Source organism: Mesoplodon mirus, assembly GCF_964341445.2.
Source record: "Mesoplodon mirus genome assembly, chromosome: 7".
Classification (NCBI taxonomy): Eukaryota; Metazoa; Chordata; class Mammalia; order Artiodactyla; family Ziphiidae; genus Mesoplodon; species Mesoplodon mirus.
Window position 1 is genome coordinate 6,745,518 of NC_138983.1, and position 25,262 is coordinate 6,770,779.

At 41.8% G+C, this 25,262-nt stretch overlaps 1 protein-coding gene across 3 annotated transcripts in view; it reads right to left on the reverse strand.

The window, feature by feature from the left end:
- The window catches only part of PACS1 (phosphofurin acidic cluster sorting protein 1), a 143,266-nt gene that overhangs the window by 87,629 nt on the left and 30,375 nt on the right, over positions 1 to 25,262 (reverse strand). Inside the window, exon 1 of one of the 3 annotated variants that reach the window (XM_082627593.1) lies at positions 11,931 to 12,238. The exons of the other annotated variants lie outside the window; for them this stretch is intronic. The gene's annotated coding sequence lies outside the window, so the exon portion shown is untranslated. Of the gene's footprint in view, positions 1 to 11,930; positions 12,239 to 25,262 lie in introns of those variants that run through there. 3 annotated transcript variants of the gene reach the window in all.

Sequence of the window (25,262 nt, forward strand, 5' to 3'; positions counted from 1 at the left end):
CACGGTGAACCCACAAAGTACCTGAGATATTGAGCATGGGCACCTTTTCCAAGTAGAAAATACCACTGGAATACTAGCAATTTATAAGGTAAAATAAAATGGAAGAACTGTTTTATTTACTTTGAATTCTAATACTTAAGACAAAGCAAATTTAGTTGAAGAAGGCTGAGAGGGTGAACAAAAATCTGTTAAGGTTCTGAAGGGAGCTCCTAATGTATCTCTCAAGAGCTCCAGAAGTTGGCTTTCACTTCAAAATCTGGTGCTGCTTTTTGCCTTAACAAGGACATGCCACTGAGTGCTTTTTAGCTGTGATGGGGGAAAGATTTTAGTTCAAAAGTATAATGAAAAGATCCTCACGGCTCCCTCAGAAGCAGGCCCAGTAGTCCTGGCCCACCTGGCTCCTTCTGCTGATGGCTAGTCCTTCTGTCTAAGGCAGGATACAAGGGCCTCAAAGCCCTATCCCTTTCCACCTTTGACATGAGGGTTGAATGCTGTGTATCAAGGCTTTTTGTTCATTTTGTTCTGAAATTAAAGTATGCAAAAAAAAGTATAATGAAAAGAATGAGTGAGGACAAGAAATAAGATGCTTTTGAGGTAAGAGAGCACTAAATAAGAAGCCCAAAGAAGAGGCAAGAAGGCTTATCTGAAGCATAATTATCTAAAATGTAAGATAGAATAAAAGTGCGTATAGGAGGGCTTCCCTGGTGGCGCAGTGGTTAAGAATCCACCTGCCAATGCAGGGAACGCGGGTTTGAGCCCTGGTCCGGGAAGATCCCACATGCCGCGGGGCAACCGGGCCCATGAGCCACAGCTACTGAGCCTGCGCGTCTGGAGCCTGTGCTCCTCAACAAGAGAGGCCGCGACAGTGAGAGGCCCGCACACTGCGATGAAGAGTGGCCCTCGCTCGCCGCAACTAGACAAAGCCCTTGCACAGAAATGAAGACCCAATACAGCCAAAAATAAATAAATTAAAAAAAAAAAAAAAAGATGCGTATAGAGGTAGGGAGAGAATCCCCCGCGAAGGTGGGAAAAGAGGAAGATGACACCGTGGCCAAGTTTCTCTACAGGCCATCAGGGGGCACCATCAGCCAGGACAACTCAGCTGCTCCAGGTGGGAGAGACATCTCTAACAGGACTTCCGATAGTTGTAGCATATCCCCAAACTGGAAAACTATATTAATCTATCAAGCTTTAGAAATGCTTTCATAGCCAGGTAATCAAGACAAAAATTAAAACAAACAAAACCAGTTGCCTGCCGTGTTTCTGTATTTGCTTATCCAAATCGGAAAGGGCAATGACAGTGTCCTTTGGTATCCAGAAGGAAGGAGGGCCAGGGAAAGCTGGAGAGATTTCTTCAAGGAGCTCCTGATGCTCCGAAGCCTGAACCATCCCGGGGCAGCACACAGCGTGCTGGGCCCTCAGACCCAGGCTGCGGCGCAGGGGAATGAAGCGAATAGGGGCTTCAGCGGGGGGCAGGGGTGAGGGGACTGGAGCAGTGACCTCAAGGGTAGGTATGTTTCACGGATATGTTAAAGCTAGCTTTCCACACCTCTGAGAAACGCAAACAAACATGGGGTATATTTCACAGGCTGCTGAAAAAGTAGGAAGTTAAATGTCTCGCTCGGTATCACACTTAACCAGGACAAAGATCACTGGTATAACTGTTTGGTCCAGTTGTTTTTTTTTTTTTTTTCCGTTAGATGCCAGAGATTCACAATTTTTTTTTTTAAAAAAGGCAGAAAGTATTGCTTTAAGATACATTTAACAAAAAGGTCTGCTAAATATCTGAGCCTGGATAACACATACAAGCAAATTTGTCCCTTCGGGAGCTACTTTGTGTAGTCCTCATCCCTCAAACCTGCTGGCAGGCAAAATCTTTCCAAGACGTCTCTTGACCTATATTACTTTATATTATAAACCATGAGACATACTGGCTGTTCCGATGATCTGTACTGGGGTTGACAGCATCCTTAACCCTAAGAGTCAGTCAACAGTGAGGCCTCCAGCAGCCACGAGAGAAGCCAAAGAGGAGGCCGAGAGGAAAGAAGGCTGAGGGTTCGTGCAGAGAGGAGAGAAGAGAGTATAAAAATGGAGAACATAGAAAACGGACAGAAAGGGCAAAAGCTGGTTTAGTAGTTTAGACTACACAGAGTGCCCCCAAATTGTCTTTAGGTGATGTCCCTGGGTACTGACTGCTTTGCCCTGCTCCCTCGGTGGAATAGGAATAATTATTCATCTGTGCAATTTTAATAATATTGGCTTAAAACTTATATAACATAACTAAATGTTAGAAATATCTTTTTCTTTTTTTTTCTTTTTAGTTCCCCGACCAGGGATTGAACCTGGGCCCTCGGCAGTGAAAGCTCAGAATCTTAACCACTGGACTGCCAGGGAATTCCTTAGAAATATCATTTTTATCTCAGACACTTGGTGTTTAGGAGCTGGCCCAGAGAAGGGAATGAGCTTTCAGAATTCAGGGAGGCAGCTTTGCTTTGAGACAGAGGGTAGGGGGCACACACTGCCAGGTGCCTGCTAGGTGTTCTCATGTAATTTCATTTATTCCTCACGAAACACCAATAAGATACGTGTTATCTCCATTCTATAAATGACAGAACACACCTAGGGAAGACAAGTGACTCGCCCAAGGCCTCAAAACCAGTAAGTGGTAGAGCCAGATCCTCATCGAGGCTCTAAAATGACAGCTGCCTTCCTCTCACTGAGAAGCAAAGAGCAACTCCTCCAGCCGGAAGCACATGGGCCATTTACGACTCTGCAAGAGACGCTGCCTCGAAAGCCTATTCATTCATTCAAAACAGATGTCCTAACTGCCACCATATCTAGAGCATAGCTGTAAATACCAATACAACCGTGAAGGAGAGACTCGGTGCCCTACTCTTGTAAAGCTAGCTGAAAAGCAGGGTGAGGTAGTGATGCAATGAATATATACAACAGACAAATAACACGACATGGGAGAGTAACAATGACTACCAAAAACATGACACAGACAGGAGAATGGGGCAAGGGTCCTAATTCAGACTGAGTGGTTAAGAAAGGCTACACTGAGGGGGTAACATAAAGCTGAGAACTGAAAGACAAGAACCAGCCATGCAAATAGCTAGCAGCAGAACATTCCAGGTCACATGCAAATGCCCCGAGGAAGAAACAGGCTCAGTATGCAACAAAAAATAGACCTGTTTGGCTGCAGCAGAACAAGAGATGGGGTTAGATGGATGCACAAGGATAGGTCATGTTGGTCCTAAGGCTAAGGTAAACAGAGTTTGCATTTTATTCTGTGATTGGAAATGATCAGAGGTTTTTCTAAGCAGGGAAGTGACACCCTCTGACTGGTGTTTGTGAAAGGTTCCTCTGGCTGCTGATGAACTGGGGGGAGGCTACACTGAAAGCAGGGAGGCCAGCGGGAAGGCCACCGTCAGCCTCCAGAGGACAGATGATGGCGATGTGGTTTAGGGCAGCAGAGGATGGAGCTGAAAAGACAGCGACAGATTTGTGCTCTATTCTGGAGTTAGAATGTTTAGGACTTGCTGATGGATTGGCTGTGGGGGAACATGAAAAAGGAAAGAAGCAAAGAGGCCTCCTAGGTTGCTGGCTTAAGCAAAAGGGTGGATGGTGGTGCCCTTTTACTTAGATGAATAAAGACTGGGAGAGATTTTTTTTTTTAATGGGAAAGGGATAAAATAAAGAGATCTGTTTTAGCAATGTTAAGTCTGAGATATCTATTAGATATTCAGATGGATCTATGAGGTAGGCAGCGGGTATACAAATTTAGAGATGCAACAATCAAACTGAAGATGCAAATTTAAGAGACACATGTAAACCTAATGTGTTTCTTCTAATTAGAAGAAAATATAGGGTAATTTCTTAGTGACCTGAGGATGGGAAAAGATTTCTTAAGATATCAAAAAGCACAAATCTTTTTTTTTTTTTTTGCAGTACGCGGGCCTCTCACTGTTGTGGCCTCCCCCGTTGTGGAGCACAGGCTCCGGACGCACAGGCCCAGCGGCCATGGCTCACGGGCCCAGCCACTCCGCGGCATGTGAGATCTTCCTGGACTGGCACGAACCCGTGTCCCCTGCATCGGCAGGCGGACTCTCAACCACTGCGCCACCAGGGAAGCCCTGCACAAATCTTTATACTTGGAAAAACCAAAGGAAATGACATACTAAAACGTAGGGTTTCTCAGGAATTCCCTGGCGGTCCAGTGGTTAGGACTCAGCACTTCCACTGCAGGGGGCCCGGGTTCAATCCCTGGTTGGGGAACTAAGATCCCGTAAGCCGCGAGGCATGGCCAAAAATAATAATAATAAAATAAAACATAAAATGAAAGATTTCTGCTGAATAAAGGACACTATGAGCAAAGTTAACAGATGGGTAAGGCCAGGAGATGACAGCTGCAACATTTATAACTGATTTAGGATTAATATCTAGACCATATAAGGAACTTCACTGGAAAAATGGGAAAAGGATAAGACCAGGTAATCCATAAAAGGAAAATCCAAAGACTAGTATACACAGAGATTCTCGTTCTCACTAACAATCAGGAATTAAAACAAAATAACACGCTACATTCGCCAAACTGACAAAAGTCTGAAAGTCAGATACTGCGTGCTGCACTTTGTGGTGGGAATATAATGAGAGCAGTCATGCCACACCTAGTGAAATTAAATGTGAGTATACTCTGGGACCTAACAATTGGACTTGTTGGTATTTAGCTGGAGAAACTCTTGCTCAAGTCCCTAAGAAGGATACATGTGAGGATTTCCATCAGAACACTTGTTTTGGTGCAGGGAGCTGGAGAACAAACTAGGCGTCCATCACTAGGGGAAATAGATAAATAATATGCGGTAGATGCTAGTGATAAAATACAATAAAGGAGCTAAACGCAATATAGAAATGCAACAACATGGACAGAATTTAAAAATGTAGTTTTAAATGAAAAAAGGATCAAAATGAGAAGTATGACATAATATTATTTAATATAAATTTACAAAACAAATCAAACAAGGATACAAACATATCCAAGGATAAATACTGAACACATTACATTATAGAAGGAGTTAACGGGAATGGAAGAGACGGAAAATGACAATAATGAGAAATAATAACATGAGAGGGGTCTTGCAATGTCAGTACAATGTTCAGCTCTGCACTTGAGATCTAAAAGGAAAAACAACAAATTTTACAGGGCAAAAGGAATGTTCATCGGTTCCAACTGTCTTTCCCAAACTGGCTGACATTCTGTCAGTTGACTCATCTGACTTAACAGGAGACTAAGGGAGCTGGAAGGGAGGACGGCAGGCACCAGGGCACAGTGCAAATGGAGCCCCGCTGTATCCTGCACCCACCTTTATCACCACAGCATTCATCACACCGCTGCAACTACATGCATCCACGACGAGCTTCCCACCCTGAGCGTTAGATCGCATTCACCCTCATAAACCCAGGACTCAGCACAGTGGCTGCTGCAAAGAATAGATTCAGTCAATGCTGACTGGCTGACCTCTTTGTTGCTTGGTAGACTGGATGAAAAATAAACCAAAATTAGAACTCAACCGAACCTTCTTGACTGTTATAATGTAGCTAAATGAATGTTCAATTAATGCTCACTGGCTATGGCTAGATGTCCCTCCCAGCATCATTTATCCTAGCATCAAAAGGCATGTCCATTTGGATGACAGACACATGAACAAACATATCACAGAATTCAAGTCGACTTTATGGCTGCAAGGAAACTCAGAGATGCTACAGCAAAATCAGAAATGCAAACGATAAAAGTTCATTTTAAGTGGGGGAAAAAAAGAGATGCAGCACAAGTCGGATGATTCCTGTTCCTGGCAGTGCTAGGTAGCATTAACCTCTGAAATGACCATTTGGCCCTATATGTACAAAACGGGAAAACCCTTCTTATCCATTTTTAATAGACTTTTAAGTCAGCTTGATTACAGTATAATTTATGTACAATAAAATGCACCCATTTTATTTATTTTTATTTATTTATTTATTTTTGGCCATGCTTGCGAAATCTTAGTTCCCCAACCAGGGATCGAACCCAGGCCCCCTGCAGTGGAAGCGCTGAGTCCTAACCACTGGACCACCAGGGAATTCCCGAAACGCACCAATTTTTTTTTCAGCACACCTTTTTATGTTAAAAAAAAATTTTTTTAACATCTTTATTGGAGTATAATTGCTTTACAATGGTGTGTTAGTTTCTGCTTTATAACAAAGTGAATCACCTATACGTATACATATATCTCCATATCTCCTCCCTCTTGCGTCTCCCTCCCACCCTCCCTATCTCACCCCTCTAGGTGGTCACAAAGCACCGAGCTGATCTCCCTGTGCTATGTGGCTGCTTCCCACTAGCTATCTATTTTACATTTGGTAGCGTATATAAGTCCATGTCACTCTCTCACTTCATCCCAGCTTACCCTTCCCCCTCCCCGTGTCCTAAAGTCCATTCTCTACGTCTGCATCTTTATTCCTGTCCCGCCCCTAGGTTCTTCATAACTTTTTTTTTTAAGATTCCATATATATGTGTTAGCATAGGGTACTTGCTTTTCTGACTTACTTCACTCTGTATGACAGACTCTAGGTCCATCCACCTCACTACAAATAACTCAATTTCATTTCTTTTTATGGCTGAGTAATATTCCATTGTATATATGTGCCACATCTTTATCGATTCATCTGTCGATGGACACTTAGGTTGCTTCCATGTCCTGGCTATTGTAAATAGAGCTGCAATGAACATTGTGGTACATGGCTTTTTTTGAATTGTGGTTTTCTCAGGGTATATGCCCAGTAGTGGGATTGCTGGGTCAGACGGTAGTTCTAATTTTAGTTTTTTTTTTTTTTTTTTTTTTTGTTACGTGGGCCTCTCACTGTTGTGGCCTCTCCCCTTGCGGAGCACAGGCTCCGGACGCACAGGCTCAGTGGCCATGGCTCACGGGCCCAGCCGCTCCGCGGCATGTGGGATCTTCCCGGACCGGGGCACGAACTCGTGTCCCCTGCATTGGCAGGCGGACTCTCAACCACTGCGCCACCAGGGAAGCCCTAATTTTAGTTTTTTAAGGAACTTCCATACTGTTCACAATAGTGGCTGTATCAATTTACATTCCCACCAACAATGCAAGAGGGTTCCCTTTTCTCCACACCCTCTCCAGCATTTACTGTTTGTAGATTTTTTGATGATGGCCATTCTGACCAGTGTGAGGTGATATCTCATTGTAGTTTTGATGTGCATTTCTCTAATGATTAGTGATGCTGAGCATCTTTTCATGTGTCTGTTGGCAATCTGTGTATCTTCTTTGGAGAAATGTCTATCTAGGTCTTCTGCCCATTTTTGGATTGGGTTGTTTGTTTTTCTGATATTGAGCTGCATGAGCTCCTTGTATATCTTGGAGATTAATCCTTTGTCTGTTGCTTCGTTTGCAAATATTTTCTCCCATTCTGAGGGTTGTCTTTTTGTCTTTTTTATGGTTTCCTTTGCTGTGCAAAAGCTTTTAAGTTTCATTAGGTCCCATTTGTTTATTTGTGTTTTTATTTCCATTTCTCTAGGAGGTGGGTCAAAAAGGGTCTTGCTGTGATTTATGTCATAGAGTGTTCTGCCTGTGTTTTCCTTTAAGAGTTTTATAGTGTCTGGCCTTACATTTAGGTCTTTAATCCATTTTGAGTTTATTTTTGTGTATGGTGTTAGGAAGTGTTCTAATTTCATTCTTTTACATGTAGCTGTCCAGTTTTCCCATCAGCACTTACTGAAGAGGCTGTCATTTCTCCATTGTACATGCTTGCCTCCTTTATCAAAGATAAGGTGACCATATGTGCATGGGTTTATCTCTGCCTGGGCTTTCCATTCTGTTCCATTGATCTATATTTTAATATAGATCAACATAGTTTTTGTGCCAGTACCATACTGTCTTGATTACTGTAGCTTTTTAGTATAGTCTGAAGTCAGGGAGCCTGATTCCTCCAGCTCCATTTTTCTTTCTCAAGGTTGCTTTGGCTATTTGGGGTCTTTTGTGTTTCCATACAAATTGTGCAATTTTTTGTTCTAGTTCTGTGAAAAATGCCATTGGTAGTTTGATATGGATTGCACTGAATCTGTAGATTGCTTTGGGTAATATAGTCATTTTCACAATGTTGATTCTTCCAATCCAAGAACATAGTGTATCTCTCCATCTGTTTGTATCACCTTTAATTTCTTTCATCAGTGTCTTATAGTTTTCTGCATAGATGTCTTTTGTCTCCTTAGGTAGGTTTATTCCTAGGTATTTTATTCTTTTTGTTGCAGTGGTAAATGGGAGTGTTTCCTTAATTTCTCTTTCAGATTTTTCATCATTAGTGTATAGGAATGCAAGAGATTTCTGTGCATTGATTTTGTATCCTGCTACTCTACCAAATTCATTGATTAGCTCTAGTAGCTTTCTGGTAGCATCTTTAGGATTCTCTATGTATAGTATCATGTCATCTGCAAACAATGACAGTTTTACTTCTTCTTTTCCAATTTGGATTCCTTTTATTTCTTTTTCTTCTCTGATTGCTGTGGCTAAAACTTCCAAAACTATGTTGAATAACGGTGATGAGAGTGGGCAACCTTGTCTTGTTCCTGATCTTAGAGGAAATGGTTTCAGTTTTTCACCATTGAGAACGATGTTGGCTGTGGGTTTGTCGTATATGGGCTTTATTATGTTGAGGTAGTTCCCTCTATGCCTACTTTCTGGAGAGCTTTTATTGTAAATAGGTGTTGAATTTTGTCAAAAGCTTTTTTTGCATCTACTGAGATTATCACATGGTTTTTATCCTTCAATTTGTTAATATGGTGTATCACGTTGATTGATTTGCATATATTGAAGAATCCTTGCATCCCTGGGATGAACCCCACTTGATCATGGCGTATGACCCTTTTAATGTGCTGTTGGATTCTGTTTGCTAGTATTCTGCTGAGGATTTTTGCATCTATATTCTTCAGAGATATTGGCCTGTAGTTTTCTTGTCTTATGACATCTTCGTCTGGTTTTGGTGTCAGGGTGATGGTGGCCTCATGGAATGAGTTTGGGAGTGTTCCCCCCTCTGCTAGATTTTGGAAGAGTTTGAGAAGGATAGGTGTTAGCTCTTCTCTAAATGTTTGACAGAATTCACCTGTGAAGCCATCTGGTCCTGGGCTTTTGTTTGTTGGAAGATTTTTAATCACAGTTTCAATTTCAGTGCTTGTGATGGGTCTGTTTATATTTTCTATGTCTTCCTGGTTCAGTCTCAGAAGGTTGTGCTTTTCAAAGAATTTGTCCATTTCTTCCAGGTTGTCCATTTTATTGGCATATAGTTGCTTGTAGTAATCTCTCATGATCCTTTGTGTTTCTGCAGTGTCAGCTGTTACTTCTCCTTTTTCATTTCTAATTCTGTTGATTTGAGTTTTCTCCATTTTTCTTGATGAGTCTAATGGTTTATCAATTTTGTTTATCTTCTCAAAGAACCAGCTTTTAGTTTTATTGATCTTTGCTACTGCTTCCTTCATTTCTTTTTCATTTATTTCTGATTTGATCTTTATGATTTCTTTCCTTCTGCTAACTTTGGGGTTTTTTTGTTCTTCTTTCTCTAACTGCTTTAGGTGCAAGGTTAGGTTGTTTGAGATTTTTCTTGTTTCTTGATGTAGGGTTGTATTGCTATAAACTTCCCTCTTAGAACTGCTTTTGCTGCATCCCATAGGTTTTGGGTCATCGTGTTTTCATTGTCATTTGTTTCTAGGTATTTTTTGCCTTCCTCTTTGATTTCTTCAGTGGTCTCTTGGCTATTTAGTAGCGTATTGTTTAGCCTCCATGTGTTTGTATTTTTTACAGTTTTTTTCCTGTAATTGATATCTAGTCTCATAGCATTGTGGTCGGAAAAGATACTTGATACAATTTCAATTTTCTTAAATTTACCAAGGCTTGATTGTGACCCAAGATATGGTCTATCTTGGAGAATGTTCCATGAGCACTTGAGAAGAAAGTGTATTCTGTTGTTTTCGGATGGAATGTCCTATAAATACCAATTAAGTCCATCTTGTTTAATGTGTCATTTAAAGCTTGTGTTTCCTTATTTATTTTCATTTTGGATGATCTGTCCATTGGAGAAAGTGGGGTGTTAAAGTCCCCTACTATGATTGTGTTACTGTCAGTTTCCCCTTTTATGGCTGTTAGCATTTGCCTTATGTATTGAGGCACTCCTATGTTGGATGCATAAATACTTATAATTGTTATATCTTCTTCTTGGATTGATCCCTTGATCATTATGTAGTGTCCTTCTTTGTCTCTTGTAATAGTCTTTATTTTAAAGTCTATTTTGTCTGATATGAGAATTGCTACTCCAGCCTTTTTTTGATTTCCATTTGCATGGAATATCTTTTTCCATCCCCTCACTTTCAGTCTGTATGTGTCCTTAGGTCTGAATGAAGTGGGTCTCTTGTAGACAGTGTATACACGGGTCTTGTTTTTGTATGCATCCTGCCAGCCTGTGTCTTTTGGTTGGAGCATTTAATCCATTTACTTTTAAGGTAGTTATCGATATGTATGTTCCTATTACCATTTTCTCAATTGTCTTGGGTTTCTTATTGTAGGCCTTTTCCTTCTCTTGTGTTTCCTGCCTAGAGAAGTTCCTTTAGCATTTGTTGTAAAGCTGGTTTGGTGGTGCTGAATTCTCTTAACTTTTGCTTATCTGTAAAGGTTTTAATTTCTCCATAGAATCTGAATGAGATCCTTGCTGGGTAGAGTAATCTTGGTTGTAGGTTTTTCCCTTTCATCACTAAGTACGTCCTGCCTGCACCCATTTTTAAATGAACAGTTTGATGAGTTTAAATGAATGCAGCTACCACTACAATCGAGATGTAGAATATTTCCATCACCTCAAAAGTTCCCTCATGCTCCTATGCAATCAGTCCACCCCTCCACCCTGGCTCCAGGCAACCACTGATTGCCCTCTGTCAAGATACCCATCTTTATATTTTTTCTAATATAAAAAAAGGTTCACTTAATATTTGGAAAATTTAAAACACACACACACACACACACACACACAGTAGAAGAGTATAATGAAAGTGATTTACCGAACACTCAGCTTCAATGATTTTTAATGCATGACCAATCCTGTCTCATCTATACTCCTGCCCACGCCCCTGCATGGATTATTTTGAAGAAAATCCCAGACATTATTTCTCTTCACGTGTAAATACTTCAGTACATATTTCTGAAGGATATTCTTTTAAAACATATACAAAAAACCATTTTCAACGCTTAAAATAATTAAAAATAAGCTTCTCAATACCATGAAATAATCAATCGGTACCTGCATTTCTCAGATTGCCTCACATTTTTGCCTTCATTATGTTTGTCTGAATCAGATCCATATATTACTATTGGTTCATTCATCTCTTAAGTCCCTTTTTATCTACAGATGTCCCCTCCATCTTTTCTTTCCCCCCTTATAATTTATTTGTTGAAGAAACTAGTTTGTCCTATAAAGCACCTGCAGTTTGGAATTTGCTGACTGCTTCCCTAAAAAACATTTACCAAGTTTCTGTCCCTTGTGTTCCCTATAAATTTGTAATAAGATCTAGAAGTTGTAACAAATTCAGGTTCTGTTATAGCTGGCAAGGCTACATTATGGGCGGTATCGTGGACCTCTATCAGGAGACACATATCATGTTCCATATTCTCTTTGTCTCACGTTTTGAAAACCATAGTCTTTTCCTCAACTAATTGAAAGGAAAAGCATTTATGATAGTTTATAAGATTCATATAATCTAGAAAAGTGTAAAAGTATAGGACATTGACCCCCATTTTAACAGACTGATTCTGGACTGTGGTGTTGCTACAAAGGAAAAATAGGCTTTGAGTCACTGTCTCAGATGGTTCCATCCATCGTATCCATGTATCACTTACTTGAAGTCACACACTGAACACACGCTGCCACGTCCGTCTTCTGCGCACGTCTTATCTCCGAGAGGAGAGGTGCAGTCTTAGGCCTCTCCTCCACCCTCAACACTGGCTCTGCACACAGGTATCACCCAGGCAAGAGTGACCGCCATACGCTTCTCCACTGAGGAAAGGCCCTTCTCTATCCCTGACGAGGTCCAGCCTCCTTCATCAGCTCTTTACAACCTTCCTCCAGAGCCAGCGACATCCAGATTTTACCAACCAGAAAACAGAGGTGCAGAGAAGAAGTATGAAGAGTGAATCGGTGGAAGGTTACCATGAGAAATCACAGATCACTGGTTGTTCGGAGAAACCTGCTGAGTTGCATGTGTTTCTACTCTAATGCCTCCTCCTTCCCTTCAGGGAGATGCGTGAGTCTAAACAATCTGAGTCTCTGAGGGAAAGGGCTGTGGATGCTGTTTACACAAGGAACCAGAGGGCCCGGTAAAGTGACCTTCCTGCTCTCTTTGGCAGGGCAAGTCCCTGCTTGACAAGAACTAAGTTATCACAAAAGAGAATACGAATGAGTTAAATTAAAGAGGTAACCTGGGACATTTGGGATGGGGAAGAGGAAAGCAAGTGTACATTCCAACCTCACCCAAGTCCAGGGGAGAGGCCCACTGTTACTGAGCCATGCGCAGGAAGTTAGAGTCGCTGGCAGGACGACTGGGGCCTCTCTCTTTTTCCCACTCTGATAAACCCTCAGCCACCTGCAGCACGATGTTGCACTAACAGCTACAGGGCCCTCCACTGCCAGCCACCTCCTACTCATCTCCGTGCTTGGCTGGTTCTTACTCCCTTCAGAAGTAAAAGTTAGAATATGATAATTATTATGCCAGTAACTACTGCCTGGTAACATAAGTTCCAGAAGCACGGGCCTCTCTTACAAACAGCATAACCTTCAGTACAAAAGCATCGAGTTCTCCCTCATCCTAGCCTCCACCTCTGGACAAGCACAGATTAAATTAAGAATTCTCAAAATTCCCAATGGTGTCAAACACATTTAAAGCTGCCGGGTCAAAGATCCATTTTTGCAGCAGACAACCACAAAGGATTTCAGTGTTACATACAGTGGAAATGATTGCAAGAAATTCTAAATATGGACAGACCAGTAATTTAAATTCTTTTTCTAATGGCTAATACTTCCTTTCCAGTTCAATATCTGATTCTAAGTCAGGCTCCAATTAAGGAAAGCAAGACCCAGTTTTCTGGTTCCACTGGGATTTACTTGTTCAGGGATTACCTGGCTGCATGTCCTGAGTCTGTTTCCAGTCAGTGCTCTGCTGGGAACCCTGTGGTGACTAACAAACGTGTTTCAGGAGAAGGAAACACCCTGATTACTAGCAGTCCAGGGCAAAGTAAAGCCCAAACAAGGAACTCTCACTCCTGGCCTGGTGCTTTCCCCTGCAGGCCACTACTGCTGTGTCAAACCAGCCGGCTGTGTGAAGCTGGTAAATCAACCTAGCTAGGTTTTGATTTCCTTTCTTCTAGCAGCTTCACTCATAATAGCCAAAACAACCCAGAAGTCCACCGATAAAGAGACAGACAAGGAAGAACAACGGCCCCTCTTCCTCAGCTGGATATTCTGGTGTCTCTCTGTAACACCTGGAATGGCGACAGACCACCTGAGACCACGGGAGCAGCCAGGACAAGCCAGTGTTCTGGGGATGGCAGGGCAGGAAGAAGAAAAATGAACGTGGCTCCCCAGCTGCTGAATTAACCAGCTTTGGAGTCACCCTACCTCCAGACTTCTTGTTATCTGAAATACTGCCTGTTTGTTTAAGTCACTGAGTTGGCTCTTCTGTTTTTCTTGAAGGTAAAAGCATTCCAACCGATGACACTTATTGACCTAAAAGGCTGGGCATACCATTAGCTGCGTGCAGCAATGAAAGGCAGAACTGGATCTCTATAATTAAAACAAACAAACAAGAAAGCAAAACGAAATACCCCATTCTTGTCATTAAAACGTGAGAAAGGCTTTGGGACAGGTAAAGAGCAAGGTTACGAGGAAAAATACAGTAAGTGAATCCACACGTTTAACAATTCAATAAATAAACTTGGACCCGGAAACTGGCCTGTATGAACTGGGGATTGTGCCTCATTTCAGAAATATTTATTAGAAGACGATGACTTTACATACAGTACTTATGTGTGCAACAGTCCTCTGAGAATAGTCACACTATTCCTATTTTACAAATGAGAAAACTGAAGCACAGAGAAGCTAAGTAACTGGCCAAAGTCACCCCATCCATGCACTTTTCTCCACCTGGAACTCTCCCCTTTCTGCCCTTTGCTAACTCCTACACATCTTCCAGGTTCCAACTTGCATAAACATCACTTCCGGGACTTCCCTGGTAGCGCAGTGGTTAAGAATCCGTCTGCCAATGCAGGCGACATGGGTTCGGTTCAAGCCCTGGTCCGGGAAGATCCCACATGCCACGGAGCAACTAAGCCCGTGCGCCACAACTACTGAGCCCGCATGCCACAACTACTGAAGCCTGCGAGCCTAGAGCCCACGCTCCGAAACAAAAGAGGAGCCACCACAATGAGAAGCCCACTCACCGCAACGAAGAGTAGCCCCCGCTCAACTAGAGAAAGTCCGCGTGCAGCAACGGAGACCCAATGCGGCCATAAATAAATAAATTTATAAAACAAAACAAAACAAAACAGAACCCTCCCTTCCTTAGAAGAAGGCTTCTTTGACGTGTCCAGACAAGGTCTAAAGCTCCTGTTACACTCCACTGCGTGCAGTGCTCTACCAAAGCACTGTGTGTACTCGCGATTATGTAAATATTTGTCTTCCCCAAATGTACAGGATGTGCATGCCCTGAGAACAGCTCTTTCTTGTCCACCGCCACACGGCATTTCCAAAGCTGAGCAGAACACCTTGCCCTGAAGAGGCTCACAGTCTGAGAGACTGCAGATGAACAGTCCCTTCCAACACAATGCGGGAGGTGGACAGAGGTGTGCACAGGGCTCTAGGGAAGCACGCACAAGACAGTGCGTCAGGGGGAGGCTTCATGGAGGAGAATCCCCCAAACAGAGCCCTGAAGGACAAGGAAGTTGGGAGGAAAAGAACTGAGGACAAGGGTGTCCTAGGGGGACAGAGCATTAGGTACATCCTTAGAGAAGAAAGCAGCCATGGACTTTTAGGGGAACTGCAAGCTCACTACGGCTGGAGTCTGAGATCAGACAGAGATAAATGAAGCTTGAGAGACAGCAGGGTTCAGTTCGATATTCAGAGATATCAATACGTTGTAAAGATCCCTAAAATAATCCAATAACAATGGATATGATGGAAGCGCTCACTGTACATCAGGCACCACGCTAAGTACGTCATATGTATAATTTCATCTTCACAACCACCCTGAGCATTATTACTCCCACGAGGAGGTAAGATCACACACAGCTAGCAAATGGCAAAGCCAGGCTCTGAACCGCAGCTGTATTACATGACTCCAAAGCCTGTGCTCTTAACCACAGTCTAATCCTTGTCTAGCTCACTGTGCACTGACGTGATCTTATATAGATGTATGTAATTCAAATAATTATCTTGATCCTACTAGGAAAGCTGGCTATTTAAGGAATCCATATCTTTTTCATTAAGCGAATCATAAACACAAATATTTCATACATTGAGATTGTTTCAAATAAAGTATATAATTAGTGTTCAATAGACTTTTTTTTTTTTTTTTTTTTTTTGGCTGTGTTGGGTCTTCGCTGCTGCACGCGGGCTTTTCTCTAGCTGCGGCGAGCAGGGGTTACTCTTCACTACAGTGCGCGGGCTTCTCACTGCGGTGGCTTCTCTTGTTGCAGAGCACAGGCTCTAGGCGTGCGGGCTTCAGCAGCTGTGGTGCGCGGGCTCCAGAGCACAGGCTCAGTAGCTGTGGCACACAGGCCCAAATGCTCCGCAGCACGTGGGATCATCCTGGACCAGGGCTCGAACCTGTGTCCCCTGCATTGGCAGGCAGATTCTTAACCACAGTGCCACCAGGGAAGCCCTTTTCAATAGACTTTTTAAAATGAAGATCAAATGAAAATTATTCAGAGACAGAAAATGCAGTGTCTTGACTGATACTCCAATACTGTCTCTAGAATTACGTTACCTCTAAACCATCAAAAATTATGCTAAGCAAACACTAGAACTTCTAAGTCGCCTCATCAAAACTAACCTTCCTAAGGAGAATTAAACTTATTAATTAAACATCTCAATCAATTATTGAGAATGGGTGGAAAGAAAAGAAAGTAGCTAAGACAGAGGAAAGATGATATGACACACGAAATCTCTTTTCCTCACTATCATTTGCTTTAAGCATAGAAATTGTCACTGAATGTGTTTACAAGGCAAGACAAACAGTCTATGTGCCAATTCCAGTTAAAACATGAGCAGAAATTTTATCAGTTAGGGAAAGTCTTGGTTCAAAGAACTCAGTTTTTTCGGAAGCCGTTCAGCAAAAATGCAAATGTACTAAGTCACAGTTGATGGGCTATTAATAAATCATTAAAACAAACTGCTGGGAGATCTTTGCTTTTTTAAATGTCTCATAATGTACAGTAAGAGTTCACAGGCTGACAATAATTATCATAATTATACCAGATTAAACATTTATTAGTGCCAGAAGTTTTAAGAACAAGTGCTCACTTCATTCTTACAGCCTCACTTTCGGATGAGCTAACAAAGGCACAGAGAGTTTAGATCAATTGCTCAAGGTCACCTGGGTAGGAAGTGACAGAGCCAGGATGTACACACAGGTCCGTCTGATGCCGAAGTGCATGCTCCTTCCACCAAGCAGCATCATCTCTACTGGGCTGAAAGGTGCCTAGAGATTATCTGGTTTATTCACCAATCAACCCTATCATTTAAAGAGACCTGTAGGGAGGGTAAAGGACTTTCCTTAGGTCCTATGGCTAGTTTACAGCACAACTGGAAGTGAACCCCAGATTTCCTACTCTGAGGCAAGCACAGTCTGTAATCATTTTGACTCATACCAGATCCTTTCTTTTTGAGAAATATTAAAAATTTCCCCATAAAACAGACAAAACAAGAATGATATATGTAAATGCCTGTCACTGTGCCTTGAGCTATGGATGCATCATGTTTTCGTGGGAGACAGGACAAGAGACGCCTCAAACATTTCCTGTACATTACTTGCAACCAGCTAACAGAAGATAACAGGATTTCATGCATTCCTTTCCACCACCATCATTTTTGCAGCCTCCTGCCTTTCAGTAGGGCATTAAAAGCACGTTAGTGAGGAGAAAAAGCAGCCACAGACAATACACAAATGAGCCTGGTGATGTTCCAATAAAGTTTAATATTTGGACTCAAAAATTTGAATTTCATATAATTTTCACATGTCATGAACATATTATTCTTGATTTTTCCCAACTACTTAAAAAGCTACAGGTTTCAGGCTATAGAAAAACAGGTAGTGGGCCAGAGGGCATATGCTGACCCCGCATTAAAACAAAGAAGTAAAAGGCAGAAGTGATCAAAGGAAAAGCAGTTTGCAACAAAGCAAGGCTACGGCCTTTTTCTTGACTCAATTCTGGAGTCACTGATTCAGGAGGCCTCTTGGGCCATCCCCCACTCCCACTTGGGGGAGGTGTCCCACTTTTGTATTCTTACTGAAACTTGGGTCTATCTCTATCCTAACACTTACCATAATATATTCAATCAATCATTCGTATATGTTTTTGTTTGTTTTTAAATCTGTATTCCTAGCCGATGCGGATGTTCAAAAATAGCGGGGGTAAGGGTGATAAGGAAAATAAAAAAGGAATAAGCTCAGAAATTCTTATCTTTATACAGACACTAGATATCAGCACAAAGTCTTGACAGTGGTTCCATGACATACACCTAAGGAGCTAGATCAGTGGTTCAGCTACTTTTTGTATCTGTTAAATAATCTTTGTTGTTTATGCCCTATAAATATGCACCAACCCCTCCATCTATTCTCCATACTTATACCTCCCTCAAGCCAGGCATCGGACTAACTTGTTTAGACTAATCTGCATGAAAAAGATCCAGGCATAAATTTAAAATGACCACTGAGTCTCCAGAAAGGCTCGGGGTACCCTGGGGGTCTGCAGAACACAAATGGAAAAGCTACTGTCCTATAACACTAGCCTCAAAAACGAACGATAGGGCTTCCCTGGTGGCGCAGTGGTTGAGAGTCCGCCTGCCGATGCAGGGGACACGGGTTCGTGCCCCGGTCTGGGAAGATCCCACATGCCGCGGAGCGGCTGGGCCCGTGAGCCATGGCCGCTGAGCCTGCGCGTCCGGAGCCTGTGCTCCGCAACGGGAGAGGCCACAACAGTGAGAGGCCCGCGTACCGCAAAAAAAAAAACAAGAAAAAAACCGATGGCTTCAAATAGTTTGAAGAAAACCTGAAAAGCCACAATTACCAGATATAACGTGAAAATCAACATGGAAAAGTCTACCTCATCATTATCACATAAAGCATAAAAGAGAAATAAACATATTTCAATCACACACGGTCGGGTGGATGATCCTGTACTGCTGGGTCATTAATCTTCTCTGTGCCGGAGGTCCCTCTGGCAGTCCGGAGAAGCCAGCAGATCCCTGCTCAGGACAATGTTTTCGAATACATAAGATAGTATGCGTAGTTTAAAAAAGGAAACCAGTTATAATAATTAGCCCACACTACCTCCCCCGACACTTCCTGTCTCCTTTCCCTGCTTTATTTTTTCTGCTTAGCGTTTGTCACTATCTAACACGCTATGCATATTTTACTTCTGTTCTCTTATTTAGTAGATGTCTTCCCAACTAGAACCTTGTTCCCATGAGGGCAGGGAAGTTTATCTATTTTGCTTACCACTCCATTTCCAAAACCTACAAAATGCCTGGTAGCTAACAGATGCCCAATAAATATATTCTGAATTAGTAAATAAACCTCTTGTCTCCTACGAGCTATTACTCTCAGAGGAATCACAGGCAGTTCTACTAGGATCTGTCTTCCTTAAGCAAGATAATACACAAGGCTTCATGTTTACTAACTTCTTAGTAGCGCTGGAAACCTTTTATAAAGGCAACTTCATGCCTCCACGATAAACTCAACATCTACTGACTGAGGGCGAAGAAGGGAGGTGAGGTAGAGAACTCAAATGCCTCCAGGATAGTCAGTGAACAAAATCCATGGGCCAGGTCTCCTGCTTATTAACTCTCCCTTCACTTTACCCTTTGCCCTCTGAAGCTTTTGTTGCGCTGCCTTCCGTCTCTTTCCCACTGAAGGTATCTAGCTGCACGCTAACGATAAGAGACAACTCATTCACAACAAATAGCCACATTCTCCTTGGCAACAAGGTTCTAGGGTTTCCAGCTTCTTGCCAAGGCAACTCTTAAATAGAGGAAAAAAGTTTTTAATTCATCTTATTCACAGTAAATTAAAAGGTTAACAAGAATGTAAACCCTCAGACACGACAGGCTGCCTATGCTGTTTGTCTCACAAAGTCCAAAGAGGAAGGAAGCTCAGAGCCAAGACAACTCAAAGCTCCAGAGAAATGTCATAATTTCTACCAACTGCAACGCCTTCATGCTGCAGTGTGATAACAGATTGGAAAGGCAAACCAGAAAAAGAAAGGTGGGGAGGGAAGATGAGGTTAACAACAAGGTCAGTTAATATGACAGAAACGGTGTCCTGAGACTGTTTCATGACTAGGCAGCCGTCAAAACCTCACCGGAAGGCAGTCTGGGCCCCTCTTGGGTGGTCATGCAAACGTCAGCCTGTTCCCCAACCCCAGCGCTGGCGCAAAAGCAGAGTGGAGGAAATGCGCTTGTATCATGAGGGTTTTGAGACACTCAAACCCATGTGCTTAAAATACAACCTCCTAAATCCCCTTAAACATCAGAATTATCCATATATGTGTATCTTCTTACATACAGGGCAAGAAAACGGGAAGAGACAGGGGTTTTTGTGGGTGTTTTTAATATTTCAAGTGCTAATAAACCAGCAACAGCTGGTCAATGACAGCAAGTTCCATGGCAATGATGTGTATTAACAGGATTTCAAGTTGGAAAAAAAAGGGAGACAAAAACATTTTTCACGTAGGCTTGACTCCAGCTCAATGGGAAAATATTAACCTAGAGCAACCATTATAACCAACTGCTGACTTCCTGTATTGTCCTAGTTCTGATCCTTAGAGATGTATGCTTCTTTTGAACTAGCCAGATAAAAACTGTAATACAATTTTGTAACTACTGTTGCTTTATTATAAACACACCTTAAAAGAAAGCATGGAAGACACAATGATAAATAAAACCCACAAGCACAGAGAACTTATATTCAACCTTTTCTTTCAAAGTAAAGGTCTTCAAACAGTGTCGTTCCAACTTTACAATATCAGTGAGGTATATCTCACCCCAATAAGCTTAGAAAATGTAGTATGGATAATTACATAACTGAATAAGAAAGAAATGAAAAACCTTAAAAACACAAATTATTTATATTAGTCTAAATTCAATTGACTGTTAAAGTGAAAATCAGAAACAAACTAAATATCCACCTAGTGGGATTAGTTAAATAAACTGTGTTTTGTCAGTTCTATGGAATAGTACACAGCCATGAAAAAGAATGAGAGAGACCTCCAAGTACGAAATGGAAAAATCTCCAAGATACCTTTGTTACAGGAAAAGAGCAAACTGAACAACTCATAGTGATTCTGCTTATGTAAAACATTTACGTGAACCTGTACACATATTGTACTTAAATACCTGGGAAAAAGATCTAGAAGAATATATGCCAAATTCTTAATAACTATTTCAACTGGGGGAGGGTGAGAGAAGAGGGGGAGTTTGGAGAAATTTTCACATCATTCACATATCGCTTGTATATTAAAAAAAACTTAATAACAGAAAAGGGAAGAAAGGGAATTCCCTGGCAGTCCAGTGGTTAGGACTCCATGCTTTCACTGCCAAGGGCCTGGGTTCAATCTCTGGTCAGGGAACTAAGATTCCACAAGCCAAGGGGTGTGCCCCCAAAAAAGAAAAAAGAAATCCAACTAGCCTTGATGGCAAATTCCAACAGCATATCTGAAAATAACCAACAGCACTACAATTAAAAAGATACTTTGCCAACTAGAGATAGAGGACAAGAGACCAAAGGATGCTGGTACTGATTCATGAACTGGAATGCCAGCATGTCTAGGATGAGTCGGCAGGTGACCAGGGGATCTTGAAATTTAAAAGTCATCTGCCCAAGAAACAGGCAGGTAAACAAGACGAGAAATCCAAACTGCTCTTAAATGCAGGCACCACAAGTTTTTTTCATCAACTCTATTGAGATATAGTCTACATATAATAAAATGGACCCATTTAAATTTTATGTTTCAATACATTTTGACAAACCTATATACCTGTGTGATTGCCACCATATTGAAGATATAAAACATTTCCAAAACCCTAAAGGTTTTCTTGTGTCCCATTCCAGTCAATCCACTCCCACCCTGGGTTAACTACTTTTCTGTCACTCCAGATTAGATCTGTCTTTTCTAGAATTTCGTAGAAATGAAAGGATAAGTAATGCTCTTTTGTGTCTGGCTTCCTTTCATTCAGCATAATGTTTCCAAGGTTCACCCACGTTGTACCACGTATCAGTACTTCACTCCTTTTTATGGCCAAATAATATTCTACTGTACAGACCACAATTTATTTATCCACTCATTTGTTGATGGACATTTGGGTTGTTTCCAGTTTTGAATTATTATGACTAAATCTGTGATGAACATGCAAGGCACCAGAAGCTTTTCATTCCTTTCATTTTCTACCTCAGCACTGTCCATATACTCTCAGCTCATCATAAGTCCCATTCTTACATTGGCCCTATGTGCAATGGCAAAAGCAATCGCTTATTCAACAAACATATATTAAGGACCTACTGTTTGCCAAGGACTGTTCAGGCACCAGGGACACAGTAATGAACAAGACAGTATAATCCCTCTTCTGTAAAACTTAGAATCTTTTTTGAGGGGAGGGACTGCAGAAGGGGAGATATACAAAAATAAAAGAAAATTTCAGAGAGGATACAAAATAGAAAAAGTTAAAAGTAACATATTCAGAAAGTGGCTAGAAGCATGGGCGTCTAATTCAGATCCGGCAGCCAGGGAAGGCCTATCTGAGCTGAGATCTGAATGACACCAAGGAGACGGCCTTGTGACTATCTAAGATCAAAGCATCCCAGGCAAAGAGAACTGCAAGTGCAAAGGCCCTAAGGACAGACTGAACTTCTCCTCATCTAGGAGCAGCAGAAAGGCCAGTGTGATAGAAATGTAGTGAACGAGGGACTGGCTTCCCTGGCAGTCCAGTGGTAAAAAATCCACTTTCCAATGGACACGGGTTCAATCCCTGGTTGGGGAACTAAGATCCCACATGCCTCGGGGCAACTAAGCCCACGCACCACAACTACTGAGCCCGTGTGCTGCAAACTACAGAGCCCACACACCCTGGAGCCTGCGTGCCACAACTAGAGAGAGAAAAGCCCACGTGCCACAATTAGAGAGAAGTCCATGTGCCACCACGAAAGATCCCGTGTGCTGCAACCAAGACCTGACACAGCCAAATAAATAAATAAATAATTTAAAAAAATAATCATAACAATTAAAAAAAAAAAGAAAGAAATGTAGTGAATGAGGGTAAAAGATGAGGCTGGAGAGGCAGGCGGAGGCCAAGCCAAATAATCTTATGGGCCAAGAAGTCTGGGTTTTACTGGAGTCTATTAAGCAGGGGAGTAAAATAATCAGATTTGCATTTTAAAAACATCACCCTGGCTGTGTAGAGAAGAATTGTAAAGGCAAAGAGGAGAAGCAGATTTGTTAGGTAGCTACTGCATGATGCAGGTGGTGATGGCTTGGACAACAGGGAAAGCAAAGAAAAGAGAAGAGCTGGGGATGATTTCAAGATATCTTAAAAGTAGCATCAATAGCTCTTGCTAATGGATTAGATGTAGTAGGAATAAAAAAGAAGAATCTAGGATACTTTCTAGGTGTTTGGCTTGGGCAACTAGGTTGATGGTAGTACCATTTACTGACATGCGGAAAATTGGAGGAAAAAGAGGTTTGGACTTGTGGGGAGAATCTAGTCTAGTCTAGCGTATTCTGCACATCTCCAAGGTGTTTTCTTTGCTCTCCCTGTAGTCCAAGCCATCGCCACCAGAATGAAGTTGTGATGCTGATTAAACGTCCAAATGCAGATGTCAAATAGGCACTTGGATATATGAGTTTGAAGTTAAGACGAGAAGTCAGTGCTGGATATGTATTGATAGTATTAGAGAATAGTATCTGAAACTGAGAAACAGATTATAAAATTGTGCTTCTGAAAATATTCTGACATATACCTCAGTGCGCCTGGATCACACCAGATGAATCGGACTCCAAGAACAATTTTACTGCGATTTGGGGGTGAGGGGGTAGGGAGGGATGAATTTTATATTTGAATGCACACACATAAAGACTAAAATGCTGGATTTACACAATTGTTCATGATTAAACATAAGATTTCAAAGCCATTTTGTGTTTGTGGCTGGCAGCCTTTGGACTATACCACAAGACACCTAGTGATACATCTTCATGTATCTCTTGGGAGTATTTCAGGAAAAAAGTTGGACAAGTATCAGAATACACAACAATCAGTTAGCAAAAATGTAACATAGGGACTAGAGCCCAGGGCCTGAGGCTGTGGGGCTCACAAGAAGGCAGAGCAGCACAGCTGTTAGGACGTGGACTTCAGAGCCCACGGGCCTCGGTTCACATCCACCTGTGCTGCTCGTTAACTGTGGAGGCACAGGGTCACTGCAGGGGTTAAATGACAGAATACAGACAAGGCGCTTAAGCATAGCCCCTGGTTAAACACTAGCCCCAATATTTTCTCTCTACAGGGTCTCACTGCATAATAAGATCTACAAGACATAAGTATCAAAAGAAAATAATATGTTACATATGAAAAACGCTAAATGTGGTTGGTAGGATTGGTCGGGAAAGCACTGAAATCTGGGCTGAAGAAGATTGATACAGGAACCCCACACGCTGTTGGTGGGAATGTAAAATGGTGCAGCCAGTATGGAAAACAGTATGGGGATTCCTAAAAAAATTAAAACTAGAACTACCATATTATCTAGCAATTCTACTTCTGTGTATTTATCCAAAGAATATGAAAACATTAATTCAAAAAGCTACATGTACCCCCATGTCCACTGCAGCATCATTTATAACAGCCAAGATATGGAAACAACCTAAGTGCCCATCAATAGATGAATGGATAAAGAAGTTGTGGTATATATATATACAATTCCATATTTGCAATGGAATATTATTCAGCCATAAGAAAAGATGAGGGCTTCCCTGGTGCTGCAGTGGTTAGGAATCCGCCTGCCAATGCAGGGGACGTGGGTTCGAGCCCTGGTCCAGGAAGATCCCACATGCCGCGGAGCAGCTGAGCCTGTGTGCCACAACTACTGAGCCTGCACTCTGGAGCCTGTGCTCTGCAACGGCGGGGACCACTGCGGTGGGAAGCCCACGCACCGCAACGAAGAGTGGCTCCCACTCTCCGCAACTGGAGGGGGCCCGTGCACAGCAGCGAGGGCCCAATGCAGCCAAAAATAAAATAAATTAAATTAATTAATTTTTTAAAAAAAGAAGAAAAGAAAAGATGAAATCTTGCCATTTGCAACAGCATAGACGGACCTTGAGGAAATTATGCTAAGTGAAATAAGTCAGATGGAAAAAGACAAATACCATATGATTTCACTCATATGTGGAATATGCAAAACAAACAAAGTAAATGAACAACCAAATCAAACAAAAACAAATACGTAGATACAGAGAACAAAGTGGTGGTTACCACTGGGGAAGGGGTGGGGGAAGGGTGAAACGGGTAAAGGGGGTCAACTGTACAGCGACAGATGGAAACCAAATTTTTGGTGGTGAGCACGCTGTAGTGTATACAGAAGTAGAAATATGATGTTGTACACACGAAACTTATATAAAGTTATATACCAATGTTACCTTAATTAAAAAAAATTTTTTTAAGATACAGGAAGACCAGAAGGCTTTCAGCTTTGATTTCTTTTTTTTCTTTTTTTTTAAATTTCTTTTTATTTTTATCTCAGGGGGAATAAGTAAAGGAAAGAAGGTAAAACCAATGTGGAGAGGACAAGAACTACCATTTACTGAGAACTTGCTGAGAACTCTTGCCTGTCATCACTTTTTAAAAAAACTTCGAGATGCAACTCACATGCACTATACAATTCATCCACTTAGGTGTACGATTCAGTTGTTGTCACTGCA